This window comes from Xenopus laevis, chromosome 5L, assembly GCF_017654675.1.
Source record: "Xenopus laevis strain J_2021 chromosome 5L, Xenopus_laevis_v10.1, whole genome shotgun sequence".
In the NCBI taxonomy this organism is placed as follows: Eukaryota; Metazoa; Chordata; class Amphibia; order Anura; family Pipidae; genus Xenopus; species Xenopus laevis.
In genome coordinates this window covers 138,544,569-138,561,425 of record NC_054379.1, presented here as the reverse complement: position 1 = coordinate 138,561,425, position 16,857 = coordinate 138,544,569, and the positions used below count along the sequence as shown (strand labels likewise).

The 16,857-nt window shown below is 38.9% G+C and overlaps 1 pseudogene; it reads right to left on the bottom strand.

The window, feature by feature from the left end:
• Window positions 1-5,249: 5,249 nt before the first annotated feature.
• On the bottom strand, window positions 5,250-15,899 carry LOC108717124 (annotated as a pseudogene).
• Between the last annotated feature and the right edge of the window lie 958 nt (window positions 15,900-16,857).

Here is a 16,857-nt window from a genome sequence, read left to right as displayed (position 1 = left end):
TATATGTCTGGCTGTTGATATTTTCTGCACTCCCACATCCGAGAAATTGCTACAATATTAGGAGTGGCAAAATCTACAGTTTGGTACATCCGGAGAAAGAAAGTACTGGTGAAAAAAGACCTGGACGTCCACGGAAGACAACAGTGGTGGATGATCACAGAATCATTTCCATGGTCAAGAGAAACAATCGAACAAGTGAACAATACTCTCCAACATACAAAAAATTAACTGAAAGGTGAACAACCCCTTTATTCTCAGTACCTTATTGTTATACTTATTCACTGTATACATATTTTTATAATGCTTTTGCTTCCTGTATGTACTGTACTTTCCTACATTATAAAATTGTACAGTGCGGCATATCCTACCCCCCTCTAGGATCGCCACTGCTCACACCTGCCAACCCCTTTGTGACATAATCAGCGGGGCGGTTGTCTTAGATCTAAAAATGGAAGGAAGTCGGGTGTGGGTCCAGGTCTGGTCAAGAAAAACTTGATCCGCACATCACTATAAGGCAGGCATGTCCAAAGTGTGGCCCGGGGGCCAATTGTGGCCCTTTTTCAAATTTACACCGGCCCTCAGCCTCCATCATGAAATTAATAATAATGAGGCCCCCCAGCACAGTGCAATCAGGAATCCCACAGCTGTAATAATTGGGCACATTAGTGAGATGATCTGCCACTTGGTCTATACTGATGCCTGTGTGCTGAAGGTGTTAGCAATTGACACGTACTGGCACTTGGTGAAGCACTGTTTTCACATACTTCTTTAGGGCTGAAGGTGTCAATAGACGCACTGACGTGCCAGTACAGCAAACTACATGCCAGTACGTGTCTATTGCTAACACCTTCAGCTATACAGTTTAGTCCCCAACAAGTAGTTGCTAATAACCTGCCTCCAGCTACTGCTAATAATCTGTCTAAATATGTTACCAATAGCCAGGATTCATTTATTTCCAATTGCTTGCCATTTATTTTCATTAGTCCTTAAACTTCCCAAAATTTTTTATTTTTGTTTATCTTTAATCTCTTTTATATTATATAGGTTGTACATATGTACGTAGGGTTTTGGAATATACATTTATGCTGCTTTTTTATTCTGCTTGCATGAAAGATATACTGTATTTATAAGTAGGATTTTAATGGCTAACTTGCTTTTTAATGACCACTTAATTCTACAGTGCTGCTATACAAACCCACAGGCACAACAGCCCTATGGCACAAATGATCTGTCCCAAAAATAGCTTCAGTACTTAAGTGTAGCTTCTGGACTCATCCGATTGCTGGATGGTCATTTCAAACCTTGCTTGTGTGCAGTTACCATCTTATGGTTATGATTATCAAGTAGGTTGGCAGTTGTGGTGTAGCATAGCAGTTTTTACTTCATAATGATAATCATAATAATTTCACAATGATTTACAATATATATATATATATATATATATATATATATATATATATATATATATATATATATACACACACATCTGCTTTGATATATAAATGTCTTAGCATTATTCAGTACAGTAAATTTAGCTCATTTAGAAACCTACTGAAGAGGGGAGACCAATGTCCGTGTAAGTGCCTTGCTGGGTAAACAGTCATAGCCATTGTTTATTGTTATATAATAAACATAGGTATTGTTTAGCCCTAATAATACCAAGCAGACAGCAGGCAGACAATAGCCTCATAAACCCAACTTATTTGTTTAAGACCTGCTGAATAGTCATAAAGTTCTTAAAACAATGGCAATGGTATTTGCTCTTTTTGAAACAATATTGTCCGCAGTTGGGGTTGTGGGTTTTCCAACCGTTTTGGGCATAAAAGCACAGCCTTTGCTTTGGGTCAGTAGCTTCGTCTTGGACCCATGAGTGGGTGCCAGGATTTTGGATCATCGTTTGATTGTCGGGAACCTGAGGGTCATGCACCAAAGCTTGTGGGGCTCCCTGATTGCGCTGAACTCATGCTGAATTTTGCATTTCTTATGATTACCATCATACAAAGTTAAGTAAATGTTTGTAAATTCTATCTTACGTGTGTGTGTAAGTTATTGCTTAGTGTGTATAATTTGGAGTGTAAGAGGAAATTGCAGTACAGGTATGGAATCCGTTATCTGGAAACCCGTTATCCAGAAAGCTCCGAATTACAGGCTGACAATCTTCCATAGACTGCATTTTAATCAAATAATTCAAGTTTTTAAAATGATTTAAATTGTCTCAGTAATAATAAAACAGTAGCTTGTGCTTGATCCCAACTAATTAATCCTTATTGGAAGCAAAACCAGCCTATTGGGTTGAATTCACGGTAAGTTAAATTATTTTTTATTAGACTAAAGGTATGGGGACGCAAATTAGAGAAAGACCTCTATGGACATGTATTTACTATTTAAATTTAGCCTATAATATGTTTGCAGCTTTATCATCTAGAGAGGAATGGATATTTTTTCTGAAATGAAATGCCCTTAATAAATATACTCGTAAGGCAGAACATGTAACATGTGTGATAAAACATATATTGCTTACAGTGCAAATTAGTCATAAATGTCAGTCCTTTAAGTATTTCTTGCCGATCCCTTCACAGTCCCTCAGCTGTAAAAAAAATCCAGAGCAAAAATATATGTATTCCCTAGGGAATATATATGGGGATCAGCGCCTGTGGCAACAGAAATTAGAAACAAAATATAGTGACATGTAGCATGTGTGGTTCAGGTAACCCAATTTTATTTGCCTAGCAGGCAATTACTTTTTCTCATTTAACTTTCATCTGTACTTCAAAGTAACTGTTTCCTAGAAAAATCAAGTGGACTCGGATTCCTTTCAATGCATCTCAATACTATTTATATATTGATGTAGGAGAAGTATCCCAGGCTTAGCAGCTTCATCTTCATGTGTTCTGCTTCAAATCAAGAGGAAGCCTTTAAAATTCTTTTTATTTTCCTCCATTCAAGTCAATCACTTGAACATACTGTTTGCCTATTGTTCTAAATGAGAAAAGTCTATGAGCAAACAAAGTACAGGTATAGGACCTGTTATCCAGAATATTTGGTACCTGAGGTATTCTGTATAAGGAGTCTTTCTGTAATTTGAATCTTTATACATATACATGTATACGGGGGGTTATTTATTAAAATCCAAAATCGAAATCTAGAAATAATTCTATTTTTTTTCACTAGACTTTTTAGAGGAAAAAAAAAAACTAGATTTTTTTGAGTCTGAATCTAACATTCGGGCATCTCAGACCTGTCAAGGTCTGGTATAAGTCGATGGGAGAGGCAAATATCTCAATTTAAAGGTTCCGTGGTCTGCACTAGGTTAAGCCCGAAACTCCAACTTTTTGGGGGTTTTCGTGAAAAAAAGCCAGAAAAATTTGAGCGATTCAGGGTTTTCCTTCATTTTGTTTTTCTGCGATCTGATTAACTCTAGTTTTTTTTTTTTTAAATAAATAAGCTAAAATATGAGATAAATTCGAACACCAGTAAATAACCCCATACGTCTACTAAAAAAATCATTTAAACATTAAATAAACTCAATAGGCTGGTTTTGCTTTCAATAATTGAGACTTAGTAAAATGTTGGCAGCAGGAAAAAATGTTGGGTTGAAGAAACTCACAAACACAAACCTTGAATAACTCAAAAGTAGAAGGGGAAAAATGACTTGTGAAATACATTTATTAAAGCATCCATACAGCTTGGTGTTGCGCTTTAACCAAATAAACTTCTGGTCTGCAAAATTCTAATGATTTGCCAACAGACTTATCTCTGAATGGCTGCTTATTATTGAATGATAAGTATTTATTCATGACATGAGGTTTGAGATCAAAGTGTCATTTACAAATATAAAAACAACAGGGGTAAAGCCACCATGTTTGTCACAGTCCCGCCAGCAGCACCTCCACCCATAGATGCAGAGTGCAAGCACCTGTGTCCAACCTATTATAAATGTGCAGGTCACTAAATGGCATAATTTTACTCAAATTCCATGAAATTTATTATTTCACTTACACAACATTCCATAGAGTTGTATTCATTATTTGCTTTTGTTCACAACACCTGTTTCCCAAGGCAGGAATAATAATGCTCTTCAGAGTAGATCAATGAGCCAAGGTTTAAAAGGTGATCAGATAACAAAAGTTACTTGTACCGAATAGGATTAGTAGGGCGTTTCGGCAAAATTGATCTCCTTCTGAGTCGTTATTCTTTTGTGTGGGTGGAATGCGCTCATAAACCTGTTGCTCTTATATTTTGGCAGAAAATCAGCAGCCTTCTCTCTCAAGCTTTATTATAGGAATTCTAGTTAAGTGCTCACTAACAGATGAAAGGGGTAATCTACTTACCTTACCACAGCCGGCATTTTTTATTTCTTAAGGCAGGGATCCCCAACCTTTAGAACCCATGAGCAACATTCAGAAGTAAAAGGAGTTGGGGAACAACACTAGAATGAAAAATGTTCCTTGGGTGCCAAATAAGGGCTTTGATTGGCCATTTAGTAGCCCCATGTGGATTGTCAACCTACATTGAGGCTCTGTTTGGCAGTGAAAGAAACTCACATGTCCCTACTGCAGCCACTCTTGCATCGTGTCCAGTCCATAACAGTGTGGTGGTTTCCTCGTACTGGTCTCCATCCAGTGGACATTGCATGTAGAGGGTTTTGGTGGGTGAGAGAACCAATCCACACACATGGGATAAAAATATTGTCCGGCTTTATTTTGTATGAATAAAACAACAAACAGGCATCTATTACAGATGTACTCCTACTCTATGACATGTTGGATCACCTGGTGGCAGTGCACTGGTTTTTATGAAACCAAAACTTGCCTCCAAGAATGGAATTCAAAAATTAGCACCTGCTTTGAGGCCACTGGGAGCAACAATCAAGGGGTTGGAGAGCAACATGTTGCTCATGAGCTACTGGTTGGGTCTTTAGGTGTCCATAATACACGTAGGGGCACATTTACTATGGGTCGAATATCGAGGGTTAATTAACCCTCGATATTCGATCATCAAAGTAAAATCCTTCGACTTCGAATATGAAGTCGAAGGATTTACCGCTATTCGTTCGTTTGAACGATCGTAGGAGAAATCGTTCGATTAAATCCTTAACATTGATGCTCGGTAGGTTTTAGGTGACGAAGTAGTTGGTCAAAGTTTTTTTTAAAGAGACAGTACTTCGACTATCGAATGGTCGAATAGTCGAACGATTTTTAGTTCGAAACGTTCAATTCGAAGGTCGAAGTAGCCAATTCGATGGTCGAAGTACACAAAAAAAACATTCAAAATTCGAAGTATTTTTTATTCTATGCCTTCACTCGAGCTAAGTAAATGTGCCCCTAAATGAACAGCTTACTGGCCAGTGTATGGGGCCCCCTGACAGGCTAGAGGAAGCAGACGCTGCGGCTACAGGGGGGCCAGAAGATACAGGGGCCCCATGAGGTCCTAATTCATATACAATTTAAATAAATTGTCATAATAATAAGCTCTTTCCACCTTTTAAATTGGGGTTGCTGATCCTAGATGCCAAAAATGATTGCTCTGCAAGGGCAAAGGTCGTATTGATATTACATTTTAGAATTGATATTCCTATTCAGACCCCTCCCATTCATCCTCCAGTCTCTTATTTAGTAAATGAGATCCTAGCAACCAGATAGCTGCTGAAATTCCAAACTAAGAACTGTTAAATTGTAAATTTAAAAACCACAAAAATAAAAGCTTACGGCAAACTGGCTCGGTCTACATCATACTAAAAGATATATGGTTTTATAGGGTAAATCCCTCTTTAATCTCTGTGCATTCTGTGAATCACATTTTGGTTGGTTAGATTTCAGTCACTGAACACTTTCTTAAAAGCTGGCTGTTGGGGGAATGTTACCCATATGATACAGTATATGATTTCACCAACATAGAAGAACATATGGAGTACCTGCCTGACTACTATTTATCGAAAATGGGGAGATATCCATCAGGCAGGTTTAAAAAACCCATCAGATAAGGACTGTATTATCCTATGGGTCTCCATAAGCCCCTCTGTATGATTGAATTGTTAGCCCACAGGTGAACAATTGGATTAAAGTTTGCCCAGGACATGTATCTCCAAATATGTGAAATTGCATATGGCCAGTTTAAGTAAAACAGCAGAACCTGTTTGTTGTGTCACAGCTTTACACATATGCACCATGTACTGTTGGCTATAAGTGTATGGGTTATTTGTTTCCTATCAGTGGTAAAATGAGTACAAAAACAATGGAGAAAAGAGAGATTGTTACTGGTTACAACATTCCTTCTCTGCTGGGGAGACAAGGAAATGGCAAAATATCAGCCAAATCAGCTCAATGCCTTTTTAAACTTTTTCCCCAAGATGAAATATAGTCAGTTTTACTGGGCACTGTTTTCAGTCTGAAACTGAAGTAAAAAAAACTCCAGTAAATCAGTTTTCCTTCTAATAATGTGTTTTCCAGTCCTATAGGCTCTAGCTGCTGTGGATAGTCTCTTGTTCTGTAATCTCCTGAGAGGTTGAAGAATAATCCCATCCCATGGTCTCCTGTTCTCTGTGAATCCAAACATCTTTCTCAGAGCCACGCGAGCAGCCTCCTCTTCTGCGGCAGTGACAGATTCACCAGGACCCTCTGCAATCAGTTTTTTATTGCTGCAAATGAAAGATGAAGAATGTTCAACACAAGTCATGGTAATAAAGTACATTACATTTACACACTAAGGTCACAAGGGGCATATTTAAAAGCCAGCGCTATCAAGCAGAAAACATTTCAGTACTAATGTGTAGGAAATACATATCACAAAGAAACAGCAGGCAGGGGCTCGCCGGCGGGCATTCAGCACAAAAATTGCATCCCATGGGGGGGGGGGGGGGGGGGGCTGGCACGGTCTGTATCTGGGCCCAGGAACAACTTATTTTGTTACTGCCAGCAAGTGATCCTCTGCTCAATAACACTAGCGGATTATATATTCTACTTTTAACTGGAAGCATAAATCTTAAAAATGAATAATTGTAAAAATGCTCAGCTAAGAGCTATTCTATGCACTTTTATAAATGGTTTATTATTTTTTTTAGTTCCAAACAGAATATAATGAATTTTGAAACAACATTGTCACCTGCTGGTCAGTTTTTGAACTGAACAGTCACAGAGAACATGCTCCGAAGGGAAACTGTTCTGATATTGCTCTGGAAAGACATGAGAAAGTCCATGTGAAGTTTCTTATCTTTCCTGAGCAGAGCAACCTCAGGACAGTTCTCTCTTTTTCTTCTGAACATATTCTGCATAAATTGTACAGTTAGAAAACTGAACTGGCAGGCAGAGCTGCAAAATTCAATAAATCAGCAGTTTAAAAAAAACAAAAAAATTTAAATATAAAAAGGAAAGGTGTCTAAAAGAGCACCCTGAGCAATTTTACATTCATTTTATTTATATTTCTTTCAAAACACATTTCTTTAGAGAAGCTTACCCTATCCTAGCCTAATAAAGCCTCAGTGTGTGTGTTTTATACTGCTAAATGCTCTGCACAGTGTCACATCTCTCACCTTGCCAACTCTCACCTTCCGGATCCTCACACCTCCTCCTTTTAGATTGTAAGCTCTTTTGGACAGGGCCCACTTTACCTCTTGTATTGGTTGTATTTTTCTGCATGTATTCTGTATGTTCAGCGCACACACATCCATTTATTGTACAGTGCTGCAGAATATGTTGCTTCTTTATAAATTATAGGTGTCAGCATGGGTGTTATCATCAGGTCAAGTTCCAGCCCCACTGAAAGGAAGTGAATTATTATTGGTATTATTAATATATATTAACAATAATAACAATAATAATTAACTAATTTTGTCATAATTTTATCTTATCATCAGGTCAAGTTCCAGCCCCATTGATTATAAAGCCCATGCTGACAGCTAAAGTTTAAGCTCAGGGAAGGCAACTGAGTTTAAGAGAGGTTTAGGTACAACAACCAACAGCAGCCACCAACAGACTCAAATTCCTGCATAGCACACACTTCATACAGTATTTGGGCAGTGCCACTTTATTTACAAGCCCATCGGTGCTTTACAGAGATTACACATCATTCACATCAGTCCCTCCTCCTGTGGAGCTTACAATCTAAAATCCCTATCACATTTACACACACACTATGGTCACATTTATGTTTTCCAAATCTGGAAGGAAACTATTGTACAGGTATGGGACCATTATCCAGAATGCTCGGGACCTGGGATTTTCCGGATAATGGATCTTTCCATAATTTGGATCTTCATGCCTTAAGTCTACAATAAAATCAAAAAAACCCAATAAGCTGGTTTTGCTTCCAATAAGGATTAATTATATCTTAGTTGGGATCAAGTACAAGGTACTGTTTTATTATTACAGAAAGGAAATAATTTTTTAAATTTGGATAAAATAGAGTCTATGGGAGACAATCTTTCTGTATAATGGGTTTCCAGATAATCTGATTCCATACCTGTACCAGGAGGGAAACCAGCGGTAATATGAGGAAAGCCCGCGCTATTCTGGCGAAAACATACAGGGAAGATAGTGCCCTGGCACCAGTTGGTGTTATACATTCTTCATTTAGATTGTGGCTGTTATAAAAAACGAAAGCATTAAGAGATACTGACCAGTACAATCCAACAAAGTACACAGGCAGGACAGTTGCAGCTCCGCATTCCCTAGTGAGTCGGGGTTCAGGAAGAGGAAGGTTTCTCTGGGAGAGCTCTTGTATCAGCAAATACATGGGGTCTGCAATTAACCATATATCGAAGAGGTCCTTTCCAATCAACTGTGTCATAAGAAAATCCTAGAGAAAAGCCGAGAGGTAGTGTGGAGAGAACTTTGTTTGTAATCAGATACAATAAAACTGGAACTAGAACAGCAGCTTTCTATCTACAGTAAACAGTTTAATGCAAATGATTAAATGAGAAGGAAAGGCAGAATCACTGGGGGCATGTTCTTAGGAACCCCCCAGTGAATTCAGTCACTTACTTCAGACCCCGAGTCAGCGCTCCTCTTAAAAAAATGTTAGTGTTGTGCCGAAATACTCTGTACTTCAGAATCATCCCAAAATATACTCCAGGCCAGTGTAAGTCTGTCCAACAGGAGCTCCAGCCCGGAGTCTCAGGTAAGTGAATTCAATCACAAATGCCTAAAATCTTGCACCCTCCAGTGACTTAAGATGACCATAGACATGCAGATTATGCTATATCAGACTAAAAAACTTTGTTCCAATATTCTGACCTGCAACTAACCATTCAGATTAAAATAAAGTAGTAAAGAGAACAAATCCCACAATGCTCGGGCCATTCATTGACAGGCAGCAATCATATGAAAGTTATGTCCGACAAATCGTAGTGACAGTCTCCCATAGATATAGTCAGATAGGCAATACACACAGAGATATTATAGTTAGCCGATATAAATCTTTTAAACTGTCCGATCGACTGAACAGGACAATCCACACATGGTACGAAAATCATATAAATCTTCATTTCATACAATAGTATCTTTGCTTCTATGGTCGGCCTAAGACTTTCCTCCTCATTTAATGTACTGCCAGTATGTTATAAACAGGCAACTAGGAAGCTCCAACAACATCAGCCAAATATCTTAGTCCTTTACATGAGCATCCTGGTTATATGAAATTTACAGAATGATTAATGATTAAGTGTTCCGTTTAGTTTGTGTAACTAAAGTACATTTTTGGACAGTAAAATTATGTAGCTCCTATTGATTTTCTTACATTACTTAATCTCTGTAAAGTACAATGGCATAATCTTATACATTAACAATATCAATATTTTGCTGCCCTTATCACTGAGCACTACCTTTGATTTTTTTTTTCCGAGGACATAATCTAAGAACACTGTATAAATGAAATAGACAAATATTCTGCTAAAAGGGAATTATCTTAAAGGAGAAGGAAAGGCTAAAACTAAGTAAGACTTATCAGAAAGGTCTATATAAATACACCAGTAAACCCTCAAAGTAATGCTGCTCGGAGTCCTCTGTCAAAAGAAACACAGCATTTCTTTCCTTCTCTTGTGTACTCATGGGCTTCTGTATCAGACTTCCTGTTTTCATCTTAAACCTCGAGGGCTAGGGCTTGAGCATGCTCAGTTTGCTCCTCTCTACCTGCTGTAATCGGAGCCCAGAGCTATGAATGAGAAGGGAGAGACTCATGCAGGAAGTGATATCACACCAAGCTAATATGCCAGCTTCTATCCTAAACAAACAGAGTGCTTTTAGAGCTGTTTACTCAGGTGTGGTAAAGCATTCTGCAGAATAAATATAGTGTTATAGCTTGTACTATTGTGGCTAATCTATTGGCAATATACTGTTTTGGAGCTTTCCTTCTCCTTTAAAGTCACTTTATACCTTTATTTTCCTTTGTTTTTTCCTTCATCAGTTGACAGCGTAAAACTACTGTTTTCTTTTTCTGCACTCTAGCTTTTTTGAAGACTTTATTGACTGAACCTGCAGCTTTAAGGACAGGGCCACACAGCTTGCGGGAAATACACAGGACAATTTCAGCCCCTACTGCAGGCAGCAGCCTCCTTCTTGTGTTCACATCCGGTACCGTTGTGTTGGCTCTGGTGCGAACTCATTGGTTGGATGTTGGTGCGAAATGCAAAGTCTTGTGCTTCTTCCCGAATTCTGCGGAGTGTTTTTGTGATGGAGCTGATGCAATAGTTCAAGATGTGAACAGAAAAGGGAGGCTACTGCCTGAGGTAGTGTCTGAAATCGGCTGTGTATTTTGTCAGGCTGATCTCGGCCCTTTGCGGCGCAAGACACAGATACACAGGCTGACTAACCTTATCTGACAAACTAACTGTCAGCTGAACAGTTTGGCATGAAAATAACATTAATCCAATCTTTTAGGCCATCTGAAACAAAGTATGAGAGAGTTGTCTCTTATCGTTTACAGACTTGCCAAAGCCTCATAATAGCTCAAAAAAAAAAAGAGGCTTGGAAGATAATATTTTGATTGTTGGACTGGACAAAATAACTGCACCAGTTTATCTGATTTCCTGAGTGGGACTGACAGTTTATATTACAACAGCAGGGTCATTGCACACACAGCACAATATGCTATTACACCAAATGAATGCATGCATATGAAAGACACATACCCTGATAAACAAACCAGCTCTCTGGGTGCCACTGCTCTGCAGCAAAGCTCCAATAATAGCAAATAAGGTTCTGTGAATAGTTAGCAGGTCTAAAGGACACTCAGAGCTGAGTGTCAAGTCTTCCACTGACAGATTCTGAGCAACGTGGCCTATAACCTCCTGGCCAGTAAGGTGATCAACCAGAGATTTGATGCCGTCAGGAGGCAGGTTGGGGAAGGACTGCGCCAGGGCATTCTGCAGATACGAGGCAGTGAACTCAGAGCCCACGTCAGCAAGCTGCTCATTATCCTGCAGGTTCAACATGGCCGTCTCCTTGTCAAGGCCCAGCTGCTGTCGTTGCTGCTCTTCCTGTACCACATAAGTCTTATTCACAAATGCAGTCTTTAGCAGTTGTATTGAGAAGCTCTCGTTTAATCGCTGGGAGAAAGCCAAAACCTCGGCATGGTAGTCAAAATTTGGCTGCTGCGACCTACGATAAAATGCAGTTTAGGTGCCGATTTCCATACAAGAAAAATACATATACAATTAGCCACCAGGCCTTCCTAAATGTGATCTTTATGTTATTGGCTGGAACAGTTTTATAAGGCACGTTTGTTTTACAAAACCAGTGGCTTTATGAGAAAATGTTCAGCTAAATAGAAGGAACGTTTATCAGTTCACATGCATTATGTGTCTTATTCATCTTCAAAAGATTGAGGTCTTCCTAAATAAGCTGCTATGGACCAAACTAAGAAGGTTTTATTTCTTTATTGTTATATAGTGCACTATGCCCATCATACAGGACTTAATGATTGCATTGTAAAGGGGTAAGTCACCTTTAAATACTTGAAAGGGGCGGTTCACCTGTACGTTAACTTTTAATATATTGTAGATATCTAAGCAAATTTGGTCTGCATTATTTCTTTTTTTTAATATTTTTTCAATTATTTCCCTTTTTCTTCTGAATCTTTCCAGTATTCTAAAAATCAAATGCTCTGTAAGGCTACAAATGTATTGTTATTGCTGCTTTTTATAACTCATCTTTCTATTCAGCCCCTCCCCTATTCATATTCTCGTATTCAAATCTGATTTAAAATCATGGTTGCTAGGGTTATTTGGACCATAGCAACCTGATAGCTGAAATTGCAAACTGGAGAACTGTTGAATGAAAAACTAAAACAACAAATAAAAAATAAAAAGACAATTGCAATTTGTCCCAGAATAGCAATCTCTTCATCAAGCTAAAAGTTAACTCAAATACTTGAATGTCGACAATGGTTTTGTTTTTTGTTGTGCGGTTGTGAAGCTGGAGATTTAAGCAGGTATCTGGTTGCCAAGGGCTTAACAACCATAACAACAGGCATCTTATTGTGAAACCAAATAAAATATTTCAAACCAACAACAGGCATCAGAACAGAAGTTGAATACCAGAGGCCCAGTATACAAAAATAAGGAATAAAATATGAAAGAAAATTAAAGCCTCACTGTCAGGGACCCAGACATCCAGATTGCATTTTCAGTTGCAGGCCAGAAAGGAGCTGAACAGGAAGGCTAATTTTAATATTAATCATTTGAAAAAATATTAAAAAAAAGAGAAAACCAATTAAACAGTTGCTCAAAACAGGCCCATCTAGAACAAAACACAAGTGTATTCCAAGCTGCACTTCTAGAAAATAATCATAGCTTACCAGACATGAGGCCTTTAAATTTACTTTCAGTATGTTATAGAATGACGAATTCTAAGCAACGTTTCAATTGGCTTTCACTTTTTTTTTTTTTTTTTAATTATTTGCCTTCTTTTACTGACTCTTTCTAGCTGGGGGTCCCTGATCCCATCTAAAAACAAATGCTCTGTAAGGCTACATGTTTATTGTTCTTGCTAGTTTTTATTACTCCTCTTTCTATTCAATCTACTATTTATTTTCCCTTATTAAAATCAATGCATAGTTGCTAGGGTAATTTGGACCCTAGAAACATGATTCCTTAAATTGCAAACTGGAGAGCTGCTGAATAAAAATTGAAATAAAATAAAAAAGAATAACCAATTGCAAATTATTTCTGAATATCACACTCACGCCATACTAAAAAGTTAATTTAATGATGAACAACCCCTTTAATGCATCAGAATAGTTGGTCAGGTTTAAAGACTCCAAGCTTTGAAATAGAAGTAATGGGAAAGGGTCCTGGGAACAGGGATGCACCGAATTCAGGATTCAAACTTTTTGTGAGATTCAGATCTGGCCAATTCTTTGCGACTTTGATTTAGTCATGTGCCTTTAAAGCAGATACTAAATATTTCAGTTTGAGAGAAATGTAAAAAGGTGTCAATTAGGATTCACATTTCAAAATTCATATGAATTTAAAAAAAATGATGATATCTGTGAATAGAGGTGGCACCAGAGTTACCAGGTTGGTGGTTTTCCAGCCAAATTGGCCTACTAATTTAAAGCCCAGGCAGGTTTTGAAAGTACAAACTAGCCAAGGTATAGATTTGACCTCATTTTGGGGCCTTAGGCTGGTTTGTACTTTGGAAACCAGCCAATGTTTTTTCTTGCCCTAATGTACCAAGCCTGTGTCTCCCAATGCATGTTGGGTAATGTAGTTTTTGTTTAACAATTTGCCAACTGCCAAGTTTAATGTAAGACTACAATATCCAGCATGCAATGGGACTGACTTGTGTAGAAGTTGGGAGTTACCAGATTTTGGGCTAAATGTGTGGCCGTTTTTCTAATATTGAAGTGTAAAGTGTAATGTGTCACCTTCTGAAGCAGCCCTGGGAGAGGGAGTCGCCAACCCTGTAAACTGTTCTAAATTGATACATTTAGTTGATACATTTCTTATTTTTGTCCCTGCTGAGCAGAATCCCTGAGTTTCATTAAAGGCAGCTGTTAGTCTTGATACATTAGTTTCTAATATTCCAGAGATGCTCCCGAGAAATGTATCAACTAAATGTTGCAAAATTGTAACAGTTTAGAGTCTGCGCCTGAATTACTGAGCTGCCAGACTCAAACACCAGAGAGACACGAACATTCACCTTTAAACTTAGAATTTGGGAAAACAGTAAAAAATAAATAATGGAAAGTAATTGAAAAAAGTAATTTCTGGGGAACAATCTAAAAACAATTGAATTGAAAAAAGTGTTTGGAAGATGAACAACCCCTTTAAGCAGTGTCACATTTTACAGTGACTTTCCTCAATTTCAGACAATTTTGGGCCAAAAATCTGCTAAATATCTAGAGGTTGACCTGTTATAACAGGAGTGCTCAAACTTTTTGCAATGAGGGCCAGATTGGGTGAGGTGAAAATGTGTGGGGAGCGACCATTCAGCCCGACATTCTTTGAACCATAACATTAAATTACAGGAATCGAGTAATCATAGCAGTAACATTTGGGCACATTAGTGAAATGATCTGCCACTTGGTCTATACGGCTGCCTGTGTGCTGAAGGTATTAGCAATAGAAACATACTGGCACGTAGTGACGCGCTGTTTTTGCATACTTCTTTAGGGATGAAGGTGTCAATAGACTTACTGATGTGCCAGTACAGTAACCTAAAGAAGTATGGCGTCTCTACATTCCAGTACATGTCTATTGCTAACACCTTCAGCACACAGGCAGCAGTATAGACCAAATGGCAGATATTACAGCTATGGGATTCCTGATCACACTGTGCTGGGGGCCCTCATTATTATTAATTTCATGATGGAGGCTGAGGGCCAGTATAAATTTGAAAAAAGGGCCAAAATATACAATTTCAATAAATATTGGTGTAACACAGGCATGTCCAAAGTGCACCAATGTTTATTGAAATTGTATATGTATTAGGGCCTTATGGGGCCCCCTTCTGTAGTTAAGCCCCTGGTGACGGACAAATCTGTCCCATTTTGCTTCATGGGAAAATTTGTGAAACAGTGAAAATTTTAGAAAAGTGTATTTTAACATGAATTCATGTTTCTGTTTTTTAGAATTCTCTCATTGCACAAATTGTGCTATATTTAGGCTACTGTTGAGGTGCCTCTTGGATAGTTTTGGGCTGGTTTTGTAGCAGACTTTGGCAGGTTTTGAAAATGACACCTGTCACCCCTGGGCTGCACTGAAGTGAAGAACATTGAGGATGTGATTGGCTCTCCAAGGATACAGCTCAACTCGTAGGAAGTAAAAGCAAATGGCGCTTATGCGGGCCAATATGGTTCTATATGTTATGGAACAATAAGTCAATATATGTCTGGCCATAACACTGGCTTTGACTTTGACACTGTCACACGTGCCGCGGTTACCTTGGAATCGGCTTCGGTGGTCCGCCAGTTCCCACTGTTTCTCCAAGGCCCTTAGATACGGACGCAACCAGCGCTTTTTCCCCCGGACTGGAATCCAACGTGACCCAGACACGGCTAGTAACCGGAGTCCCAGCAGCAGGGACTCCATGGTATCACTGGCTGAAAGAAGAGCCTAGCCAATAGGTCACGTCTACCCCCGGAACCCTTTAGCTGCAGAACATTTGCTCGTAGGAAATAAATCTAGGAACACACTTCCGCTTTACGCACCGGCGACAGAATAGCTCACTTGATATAATAATGCTAAACTCTGCAATTGGTGTTTAGTCGGAGAGCTGGGTTTAGTTGGGTTACTGATAGGATATAAGGACCCTGAGGTGCGACTTGTTTAACGAGTGTTAAAGGAGCCTACGAGCTAAGGGGTTGTTCACCTTTCAGTTAACTTTTATTATGATGTAGAGAGGGATATTCTTAGACGATTCGCATTTGGTTTTCATTTTTTATTATTTGTGGGTTTTAAATTATTTAGCAGCTCTCCAGTTTGCAGTTTCATCAGTCTGGTTGCTAGGGCCCAAATTACCCTAGCAACCATGTATTGATTTGAATAAGAGACTGGAGTACGAAAAGGAGAGGCCTGACTAGAAAGATTAGTAATAATAAGTAGCAATAAGGAGATTTACTTACCTGGTAAAGCTCTTTTGCATAGGCCCGTACTGTCAGTGCAGGACGTCTGGGGGTTAAGTTCTCCTCTCTGGAGGCAGGACAAACATTAACGAATTCTTAAACTCCTCCTCTTCCTGTGTCTCCTTCCATCCTCAGTTAGTTGTAAAGTCTGTGAATGGAGACACACAGAAAAAAACATAGCTTAACTCCCTAACTAGCTAAGGAGCGGCAGCAACCGGCACCCACACCCACAAACATAGGGCGGGATGCTGCACTGACAGTACGGGCCTATGCAAAAGAGCTTTACCAGGTAAGTAAATCTCCTTTTATGCATACGGCCCTACCTGTCAGTGCAGGACGTCTGGGGATGTCCCAAAGCCGTCCGAAAAAGGGTAGGGTAGAAAAAAAAACTTAACATGTGTAACGAAAAAAACACTGCAATTTTGTGAACTATAGGAAGCTATCTACGTGCTACTGCTGCTTGTAGCACCTTCCTGCCAAACTCTGATTGGCTTGCATTATACAAATCAAACTTATAGAACTTAGAAAAAGTGTGTGGTGAAGCCCAAGTGGCTGCTTGGCAAATAGTTTCCATTGAAACTTCGTTATGGAATGCCCATGAGGTACTGACTTTCCTAGTGGAATGAGCTCTCAACTGAATTGGAGGAGGCATTCCGGCCTGAGTATAAGCAATAGAAATGGCTTCCACTATCCACCTAGCTATGGTTCTCTTAGAGGCAGGGGAACCAGCTTTATGACCCCCAAAAAGGATGAACAATCCATCAGAATGTCTAAGAGATTGAGTTCTCTGCACATAGG